Source organism: Macaca mulatta, chromosome X, assembly GCF_049350105.2.
Source record: "Macaca mulatta isolate MMU2019108-1 chromosome X, T2T-MMU8v2.0, whole genome shotgun sequence".
NCBI classification, from domain to species: Eukaryota; Metazoa; Chordata; class Mammalia; order Primates; family Cercopithecidae; genus Macaca; species Macaca mulatta.
Genome location: NC_133426.1, coordinates 4,336,329 through 4,347,787, shown reverse-complemented (window position 1 = coordinate 4,347,787; position 11,459 = coordinate 4,336,329). Strand labels below are relative to the sequence as shown.

Sequence of the window (11,459 nt, the reverse complement as noted above, 5' to 3'; positions counted from 1 at the left end):
TCTTTCTATATAGACACAGTAACAGTCTGATCTCTCTTTTCCCTACATATATCTAAATCTAATTTCAAGTCAACAGGTTTTCCAGAAAAAAAAGGCCATTGAGAAAACATAATTTAGTGTACGTAGTCTCTGAATTCTGAATACTTTAATGTTGCCTCAAGGATTTTTCACCAATATCTAAAGTGATTATGTGTTCTCATTTCCACAGCAACTAATCTACATTTTTATTTAAATAATTTCAAAGAAATATGCCTCTCTTGAGAATCTTAAACTAATAATCGCCTGAATTGTTTTTGTTGGTTCTGATAACACCAAGGTAAGAACAAGACTTTATAAGAAGTGGTCAAATTTTTGACTGAGGCTGGGTGCTGTGGCTCATGCCTATAATCCCAGCACTTTGGGAGACTGAGGCAGGTAGATCACCTGAGGTCAGGGGTTCAAGACCAGCCTGGCCAATATGGTGAAATCCCGTCTCTACTAAAAATACAAAAATTAGCCAGGTGCAGTGATGTATGCCTGTAGTCCCAGCTACTCGGGAGGCTGAGGCATGAGAATCACTTGAACCTGGGAAGTGGAGGTTGCAGTGAGCTGAGATCGCACCACTGCACTCCAGCCTGAAAGACGGAGTGAGATTCCATCTTAAAAAAAAAAAAAATTATTGAGTGAATATGACAGAACTGTTATTTAGAAGGCTTCCCCTTCCCATTTACCACTTAAAAAAATTAACACAGAGAGTACAAGTTAAGAAGAAACAGGAGGAGGAGGAGGAAAAATAAGACATGGAAAAGGAGGCCAATGATTTTCTTATTGAAAGTATTTTGAAATCTATTTACATTAGTTCATCCACTTTGCATCCATTGTTAGTCACAGGAAGCTGCAAATGCAGAGAATGTTTAAAACTGCCAGTTGAGCATGAAAAGCAGAAATAAATGAAACACATTGAGTTGTTTCACATGAAGTTTAAGCCCCATGTGCTTTTCATTATGTACCCCAACAGGAACACAAAGGAACCCCATCCAGAGGAGCTTCACTCTTCCTCTGAGGTGTTGCAACTTGGCAACCATTTCAGTGAATGCATGTATCCATTTGAAAATGCAAAGTAACACTGTTTTGTTACAAGCACCTGCAAATGTGCTTTTTCTATCAAGAGAGTGGAAAACTTAATGGGCCTCCCAGAAGAGCAGTTTCCCCTTAAAGTGGAAAACATTCCTCTTTCACAAGCATTCAATCAATAATAATTTACTGAGTAAGTGATGCGCAATTCAGGCAGAGCCGTGGACTCTGCAGCTCTCACAAACACAAACACAAACTCTCTTCTCTAAAGCACCTTCTACCCTCATAGGACAAACAGACATTGACAAATAAATTAACAAACAAATAATTAGGAAATTCAAACAGCTCTGCAGGGCTGCCATGGAGTTCTAGTTTGATAAAGCGCAAATAGCAAACCTGTGAATGGTGATAAACCAGAGACCTGAAGAACTGAAAGGATTTGATCATTCAAAGAGCAGCTGGAAAAGAATACTGGGTATACGAACAGCACATGAGGGCAGCTGAGAGTACCTACTTACATACACATGTAGTATATACATTTTATATACTACGTAAAACAATTATATATCTGAATTGTAACAGCTAATTATAGTGGGCTCCTTTTTAGTAAGGAATGTTTTTTTAAATGTGCAGATGAAGTCCATAATTCCACCATACAACTACACCATCTTACGTATTTTAAAATATGAGTGGAACTCTCTGAAATGTTAATGTCTTATCTTGCATCCTGGCCATGAGAGCAAAAGAGAACCCTGTCTGGTCTTCAAATGGAATTCAAATATAGGACATAACACAAAGAAATTCTTATGAAGAGTTTCACGCACCATTTCAGTTGCTCTTAAGTTAAAAAAATAGAATGAATATATTCACTAAGTTACTTTTTTTTGACATTATGGCAGATTCTGATCTTGCTGTTTAACATACTTTTTGTATATATTTGTATTGGTTCCGTTACAGTTTTTTAAATTATATCCAGCCTCATTAAGTCTAATTATATTTACTTCTAACACACTGATTACTTTAACCTTATTACCTTTTTTAAATTTATTTTTTATTTATTTATTTTTTTTAAGTCAGGGGAGGTGGGCGGGAGACAGAGTCTCACTCTGTTGCTCAGACTGGAATACAGTGGTGTGATCTCAGCTCACTGCAAGCACCACTTCCTGAGTTTAAGCAATTTTTGTGCCTCAACCTCCCAAGTAGCTGGAACTACAGATGCACGCCACCATATCCAGGTAATTTTTGTATATTAGTAGTGATTGTGTTTCACCACGTTGCCCAGGCTGGTCTCGAACTCCTGAGTTCAGGCAATCTGCCTGCCTCAGCCTCCCAAAGTGCTAGGATTGTATCTCTGTGCCACCATGCCTGGCTTTAAAAATTTTTTTTAATGTTTTGTGCCTAGGCTGGAGTGTAGTGGCATAATCATAGCTCACTGCAGCCTTGGACTGCTGGCCTCAGGCAATCCTCCACCACAGCCTCCTGAGTAGCTGGGACTATAGGCGCCTGCCACTGCATCCAGCTAATTTCAAATTTTTTTTATGGAAAGATAAGGTCTCATTATGTTGCCCAGAATGGTCTTAAACTCCTAGCCTCAAACAATCCTCCCGCCTCAGCCTCCCAAAGGATTACGGGCACACAGCACCACACCTGGCTAATTTTTTTTTTTTTTTTTTTGTAGAGACAGGGTCTCGCTATGTTGCCCAGGCTGTTCTTACTACCTTTTGCAAATCTCACATCTCATTCCCCAGAAGGTCTCTTTTACTGATCCTTCAACAGCAAATACATTTTATCTCTTCTATTGATCTGGCTTTTAAATCACCTGTCATGTGCAAGATATTGTTCTGTGTAAACGAAATTGTCTCACTTAGTTTCTTTACCTGCCCTGGATAACAGGTACCACGCTTTTCCCTGTTTTACAAATTGGGGTAGTACAGTCCTACAAGGCTATGTAATTTTCCCGGTTTCATAGGTTGTTAATGAACAGGATAGCTATTTGAACCCAGTAATTCCAATTCAATAGATCATCTGGAGTCACACTGTCTGGAATTGAAGCATGCCTCTACAACCTAAGGAAATATATCACCAGGAAAAGTAATTGTGCACAAATGAATAGGCAGATTTTAAGTAACCTTTTGGAGTTTTGTTTTGAGCAAATACAGTATAGCAAAGGCATTTTTATTTGACATAATATTATACATATGTTAAAAGAAAAACCTTAGACAAATTAAATTTGAAGTGTTTAATTGAGCAAAGAAGAATTCATGGATGGGGCAGTTCTCAAACCAGAACAGATTCAGAGAGACTGAGCCTGCTAGAGGTCAAAGGTATGGACAAAAAAGGAAAGTGACACAGAAAATAAAAGCGAGGTAGACAAACACCTGGACTGATGAAAACTCAGCATTTTGCTTTATTTGAACATGGTTTGAAAGGTGGCAGCCTTTGACTGGCCAAAAGTCAGTGACTGGCACCAGAGTGAGTTCCAGTCTGTTTACAGACCTAGTTAGGCTGCACTTCACTGCGTCCAGAGGCACCTGCAGGATGAGCTACAATATATAAAGAGGCAGCTTGAGGTTACATTTAGTTTAACACTTAGAAGAATAAAATATTGATCTGTATGCATGAGATATTCACATAAAGTAGTTTAGTTCTTAAAACTGAATAATTTCTAAATAACATAATTTCACAATTCAAATAAAGATATATCCCTAAATTTGGGAAATTGTTTTACAAGCATTGTAAGAATTGTTTTTTAAGTAAATTCAGTGACAGTTTCAGCAACTCTGTGAACAAAATAGTCCATTTTAGGGGTTTGCAAAAAACTACTGGGCTAAAGAAACTAAGGAGAAGGCATAACTATCTTTTCATATTCTGAATGTTTATAACTTCATTTACCTCCTGAATTGTTTTCTATTTTTTGAACATTTTTCCTCAGATACTTGGATTTTTTTTTCCTGTTGTTTTTAGTCTTTTACATCAATGAATAAGTCCCTCTCCAGCTAAAGATTCTTGCATTATCTGCAGGGCTTAGTGGTGTCCTAAGTCTTGTCATAGGATGCTCAGGTATTTTCATATTCTGCTCCACAGATCTCTGCCCCCAAACCACAGGTTCAAGTAAATGATATTCTTTGACCTACTGATTATTCTGGTCAGGCATCAAAAGAAAATTGCAAATTTTCCGTAGGTTCCATGTTCACGTGCATATGAAATAAACATGACTCTAAAATTTATTGTGAGACTGTTTTCCTGCATTCATAAAATATGTATGCGACCCATCTCTCGAAGGATATCAGTGCAATGTTGACATGCCATTTTCTGTGCTGAAAGTCTCCTGTGAGAGCCTTTGTTTCAGCGCTTTCTAAGAAGAGTTTCAATCTAAAGTTGTGCTGCTGATGTATCCATTAAGACACTGCATTTGTTTGATGTTGCATGGATTCTGCAGAAAATTTGACGCAAAATAAATAAGTTTAAGTAAATGGATACAGCGATACTTGCAGAAGAAAGAAAATAATTCTGAAATTGTGCAATAGCTCCTGGAAACATGCTTAGACCTGCACTGGGATTTCTCTATGTGATTGTAGCAAACAGAAGCCAACTTCTGCTGACATTCCTTATGAAGATTTCCCCTTTAGAGAAGACAAATAAGCATACTTTAGATTTATTTGTATATCAATAGATACGTTTGTAGAAGTGCAATACGCTTCTTTTCTAAAGTTTGCAGAAATCTACAAATATGAAAAATGGATTTGGCTGCATCACCCACACCTACAGTCACTTATCTGTGCGCACAAAACTCCCCTCTGTTGGCTATTTAGTGTTGTCTGTGTCCATTCGTGGACATCAGGATGCAAGAACTGATGACAAAGACACTTATTTTTGTCTCCTGACGGAGACACCCCTTCGGAGGAGGAAAACATGAATAGTCACCAGAAAACTGTTCTTCCCGCTTCCAGAAAACTTGGCATGTTCCTTGTATGAAACACATGGAAAAAATGTTCTTGTATATTTGAAAGGAAAATAAAAAATAAAATCTCAGGGCCCCAAAGTCACCATGCCACAAGGAAAAGTTCAGCTTGGAAACTGAGTCATGCAAAACAAATGCCTCCCATTATTATTTTTATTTTTTTATTTTTATTTTATTTTTTATTTTTTTGAGACGGAGTCTGGCTCTGTCACCCAGGCTGGAGTGCAGTGGTGTGATCTTGGCTCACTGCCACCTCTGCCTCCCAGGTTCAAATGATTCTTCTGCCTCAGCCTCCTGAGTATCCAGGACTACAGGCACGTGCCACACTGCCCAGGTTATTTCTGTAGTTTTATAGAGACGGGGGTTGTGCCATGTTGGCCAGACTGGTCTCAAACTCCTGAAGTCAGGTGATCTGCCCACCTCTGACTCTCAAAGTGTTGGGATTATAGGCGTGAGCCACTGCTCCCAGCCACATTTTGCTTTTAAACCCATCTTCAAAGGTAGAAGGCTGTATTCCTCTCCAGGGGGCCTTCTATACAATTTGCTCCATAAAAAATTCTTTGTGGGCCCCAAGAATTTGACCCAAAAGCAGATTTCTTTTGAATTTCACCCCAACAATGTAAATTAAGAGCTTATCTTCACAGATGTGGAACAAAGACAGGACTAGAAATCATCCCTCCACTCACTCCCAGACAAATGCATATTTCCTTTACTCTGTGTTTATTTTTATCTTATGTAAAATGCAGATTTACTGAGCATGAGATGAATGCATGATTGACTACTCCTGTATTACCTCAAAATGCAACATGTGGATTCAGCAAGCGCTAACCAAAACCTCAAGAATATGACCACTCATCTCAATGCCTCCCCTCCCTCTTTTTTCTCTTTCTTCCTTCTTCTCCTGCCTGCTTTTTTTCCTTTTAATACTGAAGCCCTTAAAACCTCTTTTGGCAAAAGTGCAGGACACACATCTTACTGTGGCTTCTGTCTCTTTTTTCTTGGGTGCATCCTCAAACTTGGCAAAATAAACCTCTAAATCAATTGAGACCCAGCTCAGACACTTCTTTGGTTTACATGGTAGCAAAATCCAGCTCAGATGGCAGGTCATCCTACATCAAATCAACTCTGCCAGCCACACCTGGGGCAACAAAAGCCAGGACACACTGTTGCTTCAGTATCCAACATTCTGGAGGCAAAGGGAAATGCAATAGTGAAACTTAAAAGTCCCACTGAAAAATCAAAGGGAGTAATATCATGTTGTATGAATAGACTACATACTGTTTCTCTACTTATCTGTTGAGGAACTTTTTTTTTTCAGACATAGTCTCACTCTGTTGCCCAGGCCAGAGTGCAGTGGTGCGATCTTGGCTCACTTCATGCAACGTCCACTTACCAGGTTCAAGCGATTCTCCTGCCTCAGCCTCCCAGGAAACTGAGATTACAGGCACCCACCATGCACAGCTAATATTTCTATTTTTAGTAGAGATGGGATTTCACCATGTTGGCCAGTATGGGGTCCAGCCCTACCAGGCTTAGCGGGTGTTCTCCCCATGTGTGGAGATGAGAGATTGTGATAAACAAAGACACAAGAGAAAGAGAAAACAGCTGGGCCCGGGAGACCACTACCATCAAGACGCTGAGACCAGTAGTGGCCCCGAACGGCTGGGCTGGGCATGCTGATACTTACTGCATACAAGATAAGGGGGCAGGGTAAGGAGGGTGAATCTTCTAAGTGATTGACAAGGTGAAGCAAGTCACGTGATCACAGGAAGGGGGTCCTTCCCTTTTAGGTAGCTGAAGCAGAGAGAGAGAAGACAGCATGTGTCAGCGTTTTCTTCTCTGCACTTATAAGAAAGATTAAAGACTTTAAGACTTTCACTATTTTTTCTACTGCTATCTTCTAAGAACTTCAAAGAGGAACCAGGAGTACGGGAGGAACATGAAAGGGGACAAGGAGCGTGACCGTTGAAGCAGAGAGCCACAGGAGGGGTCTAGGCCTCCGGATGACTGCGGGCGGGCCTGGATCATATCCAGCCTTGCACAAGAAGCTGGTGGAGCAGAGTGTTCCCTGACTCCTCCAAGGAAAGCAGACGACTCCCTTTCATAGTCTGCTAAGTAACAGGTACCTTCCCAGACACTGGCGTTACTGCTTGACCAAGGAGCCCTCAAGCGGCCTGTGAGCATGACAGAAGGCTCACCTCTTGCCTTCTAGGTCACTTCTCACAATGTCCCTTCAGCACCTGACCCTAAACCCGCCGGTTATTCCTTGGTTATATGAGTCATGCAACAAAGAGTAATATTAAAAGCTAATGATTAGTAACGTTTATACTAGTGATTGATAATGTCCATGATCATCTCTATAATTTGTATGATGACTATTCTTATTCTTTTCTTTTTTTCTTTTTTTTTTTTTTAACTGGCAACATTTTGGTGTTTATTGTCTTTTTCCTAAGCATACAAAAATACAAATATACACATGTAAAAATGGAGTTACATTGTTGACAGAATTTGATATTTAGCCTTTTTGACTGAATACAATGGTCTTCTGTTGCTCTCCTGTCCCTTTATATATTCTTCATCAGAATTTATATTGCCAAAAAAATCTTTCATTGACTGAATATACCATAATGTAAAATAATTTAAATAGTATTTATGATTCTATAGCTTTTAAAGGTATATTCTGTATATTCATTTTTGTTATTTTGTATAAAATGTTAAAAGCTATAAAATGGAAGTATAATATATCACATTTTTGACAACTGATGCCTCCCAGCATGCAATTCAACTGGTTCAAGCCCCCTTTATGCTTCCCTAACTCCTCAAAGGCTGGGAAGGGACAGCAGGTTAGACACTGCACGAGGATATTACACCCTGGCACTGAAGGTCACATTCCAGAAGGTCCAGCTAAAAGTGTCTGATTGCATTTTAAGTCACACATGGATAACTGAAGTTCTGTTTGTAAAGTTCACATGCTGAACTCCTACAAGCTGTAAAACAGAGTTGATAGGTTTGTGATCCAACCTATTCCTATCGCAGTGTATAAAATGGATGTCAACTGGACCTCAAATGAGGATTCCACCTTGCTGAGCTGGGTCTCCTTGAAAATCAAACTGAGGGCCAGTCACTGCCCGCCACAGGCTCTGAAGGCTTCCTGAGAGCAGATTTGATTTTATGTGGGGGCTCTGTCGTGAGGCGGCAATTTCTTCACCTCTTTTCATTCCCAATCTTTTATACATTTCTCTCTCAGGATCGACATAGATTTCATGAGAATATCCAGTCGGTTTGCAAAAAGGCTCAATATGATGGTAGGATGACTGTCCAATCACTATAAGGGTGACATTTGCTTCTTGTAAGAAACTCTCGGGGATTTTGGCCAGATCCTCTACGTATTCCTTGCAGATGTAACACAGGAAATGCCGCACGAACACCACCACGGCGCGGCGCTCCCGGAACAGCGCGCCGAACGGTACCCGCTGCCTGCGGGCGTCCAGCACCGGCAGCTCGGCCAAGGCGGTTGCCAGAGGCTGCCCGCGGTTTGGGCCGCTCGGGGCCGGGACCGGGGCGGCGCCGCCGCTAACCTGCCGTGTGACCCGGGCAGGCGCGGCCATGACGTGGGGCGGCCAAGGGCCTGGGTCCGCTCTGCCAGCGCGGGGCAGGGCGGGGCACACCGACTGTTCTTACTCTATTTTCTTTAATATGCTGAAACAGCCTGTGGCTTCGGTCTCTTGCCTCGGCACCTAGGTACTCTTCGCCCACAGGCCAGCCTGGTCTCAAACTCCCCGCCTCAAATGGTCCACTACCTCGACCTCCCAAAGTGCTGAGATGACAGGTATGAGCTACTGTGCGGGCCTGAAGCCTTGTTTTCAATTATTTAAAATATATACCTAAGAGGAGAATTACTGGGTCCTAAAGTAATTGTATATTTAAGTTTTGGAGGAACCGCCAAATTGTTTTCTACAACACGGTAGCCACAGAAAGGAGTGGAACACTGACACATACAACATCCACTGTCCCCAAACTTTTTGGCATCAGTGACAGGTGTTGTAGAAGACAATTTTTCCATGGATGGCAGTTGGGGTGGGGCGTGTTGATTCAAGCACATTACATTGATTGTGTACTTTATTTCTATTATTATTACATTGTACTGCAGAATGAAATGATTCTACAACTCACCATCATGTAATTGCTCACCTCCTGCTGTGCAGCCCGGTTCCTAACAGGCCACAGACTGGTATGGGGCTTGGGGACCCCTGTACTATAACAGAGGTGAATCTTACAAACATGATCAGTGAATGAAGCTACACACAAAAGTTACACACACAAGGATTGTACAATTCCACTGATACGAAATGTCAAGACTGGGCAAATCCATAGAAACAGAAAAAAAATTAGTGGTTGCCCAGGGGTGTGGGGATAGATGGAATATACAATAATTGCTACTGGGCACAGGATCTCCTTTTGGGGTGATAAAAGTATTCTGGAGATCGATGGAGATGATGGTTGTCCAATATTGTGAATGTACTACAGGCTGCTAATGATAAATTTTATGTTATGTGTATTTTATCACACTAAAATAATAATAGTGAAAATAAATAGGGCAATAAGAGTATGGAAAATAGCCAGATGCTACAAATGAATATTTTATCTTATCTCGAGCCAACTGTAAATAAGATACAACTGGTGGCAAACTTGCAAAACACCAATAAATATAAATTTCCTCTCAAGGGGAAGGTATCATTGGGAGAACTTTTCTTCTATGAGCATCTATTAAAGGCTGAGCACTGTGACTTAACATCTATTAAAGGCTGGGCATGGTGGCTCACACCTGTAATTCTAGTGCTTTGGGAAGCTGAGGCAGGAAGCTGGTTTGAGACTAGCCTGGACAACATAGCAAGACCCAATTTCTAAAGAGATAGAAAACTTAGCTGGGTTTGGTGGTGTGCACCTGTAGTCCCAGCTACTTGGGACGCTGAGGTGAGAGGATCACTGGACACCAGGATTTCAAGGCTGCAATGAGCTGTGATTGCACCACTGCAGTCCAGCCTGAGTGATAGAGTGAGGACCTGTCCCTAAAAATAAAAAATAATAATAATAAAAAAACCACAGAAAACCATCCACTAACATCTGACATGCAGTTTCTCTGCACCAATGTCCTTATTTTGAGGTTATCAAAGAGACATACGTAGCATGGAAGTTGAGCAGTTATTAGAGAGAAGGCTAAACTTTCCAGAATAAATCAAGCTAAGGCATATATTTAACATCCTGAGAGATGGTGAAATAGAAAAGAAACAGACTATATTTCTGCCACAATCAACTTTATATTGCTGCGGTGGCCATGGCCATACTTCAAATAAATAAAATATATAATATATAGTGCAGATTTAAGTGCTAAGGAGAAAAATAAAGCAAAGGAGTAGAGGGCATGTTTTCAAGATAAACGTGTTTTTCAAAATTAAAATGTCTTTGAGGATGACATGCCCCCAAGTCACCCCATGATACACAAAGAACAATGTCCTAATATGTGTCCCTTTAAAACTGAGAGAATAAAAGCATATCATTAAATATGTGTGTCTCCCAGTTACCAAACTGATAGTTCTTCAAACAAACTACGTAATGCAGTGGACTCTGAAAATAATTGAGTGAGGGGAGCCAGAATCCGATACAATCACATAGCCTTGCAACTTACTTAGAATCCTCTGAGCAGAATGGCTGAAAGGTTTCTCAGTTTACAATTATAAATCAGGTCAGAATACCCCGAAAACACATCACCCAGATGCCTTTTTAACTCCTTCTCTCTCTCTGCCTTCCTCCTTCTTCCTGACACTTGATTTTTAAAATGTATTTATTTTCCCTTACGTCAAATGAAGTGGCATTTGGAAATTTCCTCTCTAAGACTGAAATACCCAGAATACAAGACAGCACAGTTCTGCAAGGCCAGAGTTTAATTGTGGAAAAAACATGATGCTTCCATCAATATTTTGACAAAGTATATAAAAATGATAATCTGGAAGAAGAAACATTAACTTACAGAGTGTTCTCTTTAATAACTGAATATTGATAAACATTTATTGAACAGAGCACACTGAACCAAAACGAAGTCTACCCATCTCTATCTATCTTTACCTGTGTATGCACGTATGTATATATGTATGTTAGTATGTGTGTATCTATCCATCTGTCTGTCCGTCTATCCATCCATCCATCCATTCATCTGTCCATTTATTCAGCCATCCACCCATTGATCCATCCATCCATCCATTCAACCTTCTACCCAATCTATCTATCCATCCATCTATTCATACATCTATCGATCGATCTATTCATCCAGCCATCCATTATCTATTCATCCATCCATCCACTCATCTATCTATCCATTGATCCATCCATCAGTCTATCCATCTATCAATCCATTTACTCAACCATCCATTTATCTGTCTATCCATTC

The 11,459-nt window shown here is 40.4% G+C and overlaps 1 pseudogene across 1 annotated transcript; it reads right to left on the bottom strand.

The window, feature by feature from the left end:
* Nucleotides 1–7,774: 7,774 nt before the first annotated feature.
* Nucleotides 7,775–8,658, bottom strand: LOC720662 (peroxiredoxin-like 2C pseudogene; annotated as a pseudogene). Its single transcript, XR_013412710.1, has one exon. The product of XR_013412710.1 is annotated as a peroxiredoxin-like 2C pseudogene (transcript).
* Nucleotides 8,659–11,459: the final 2,801 nt, after the last annotated feature.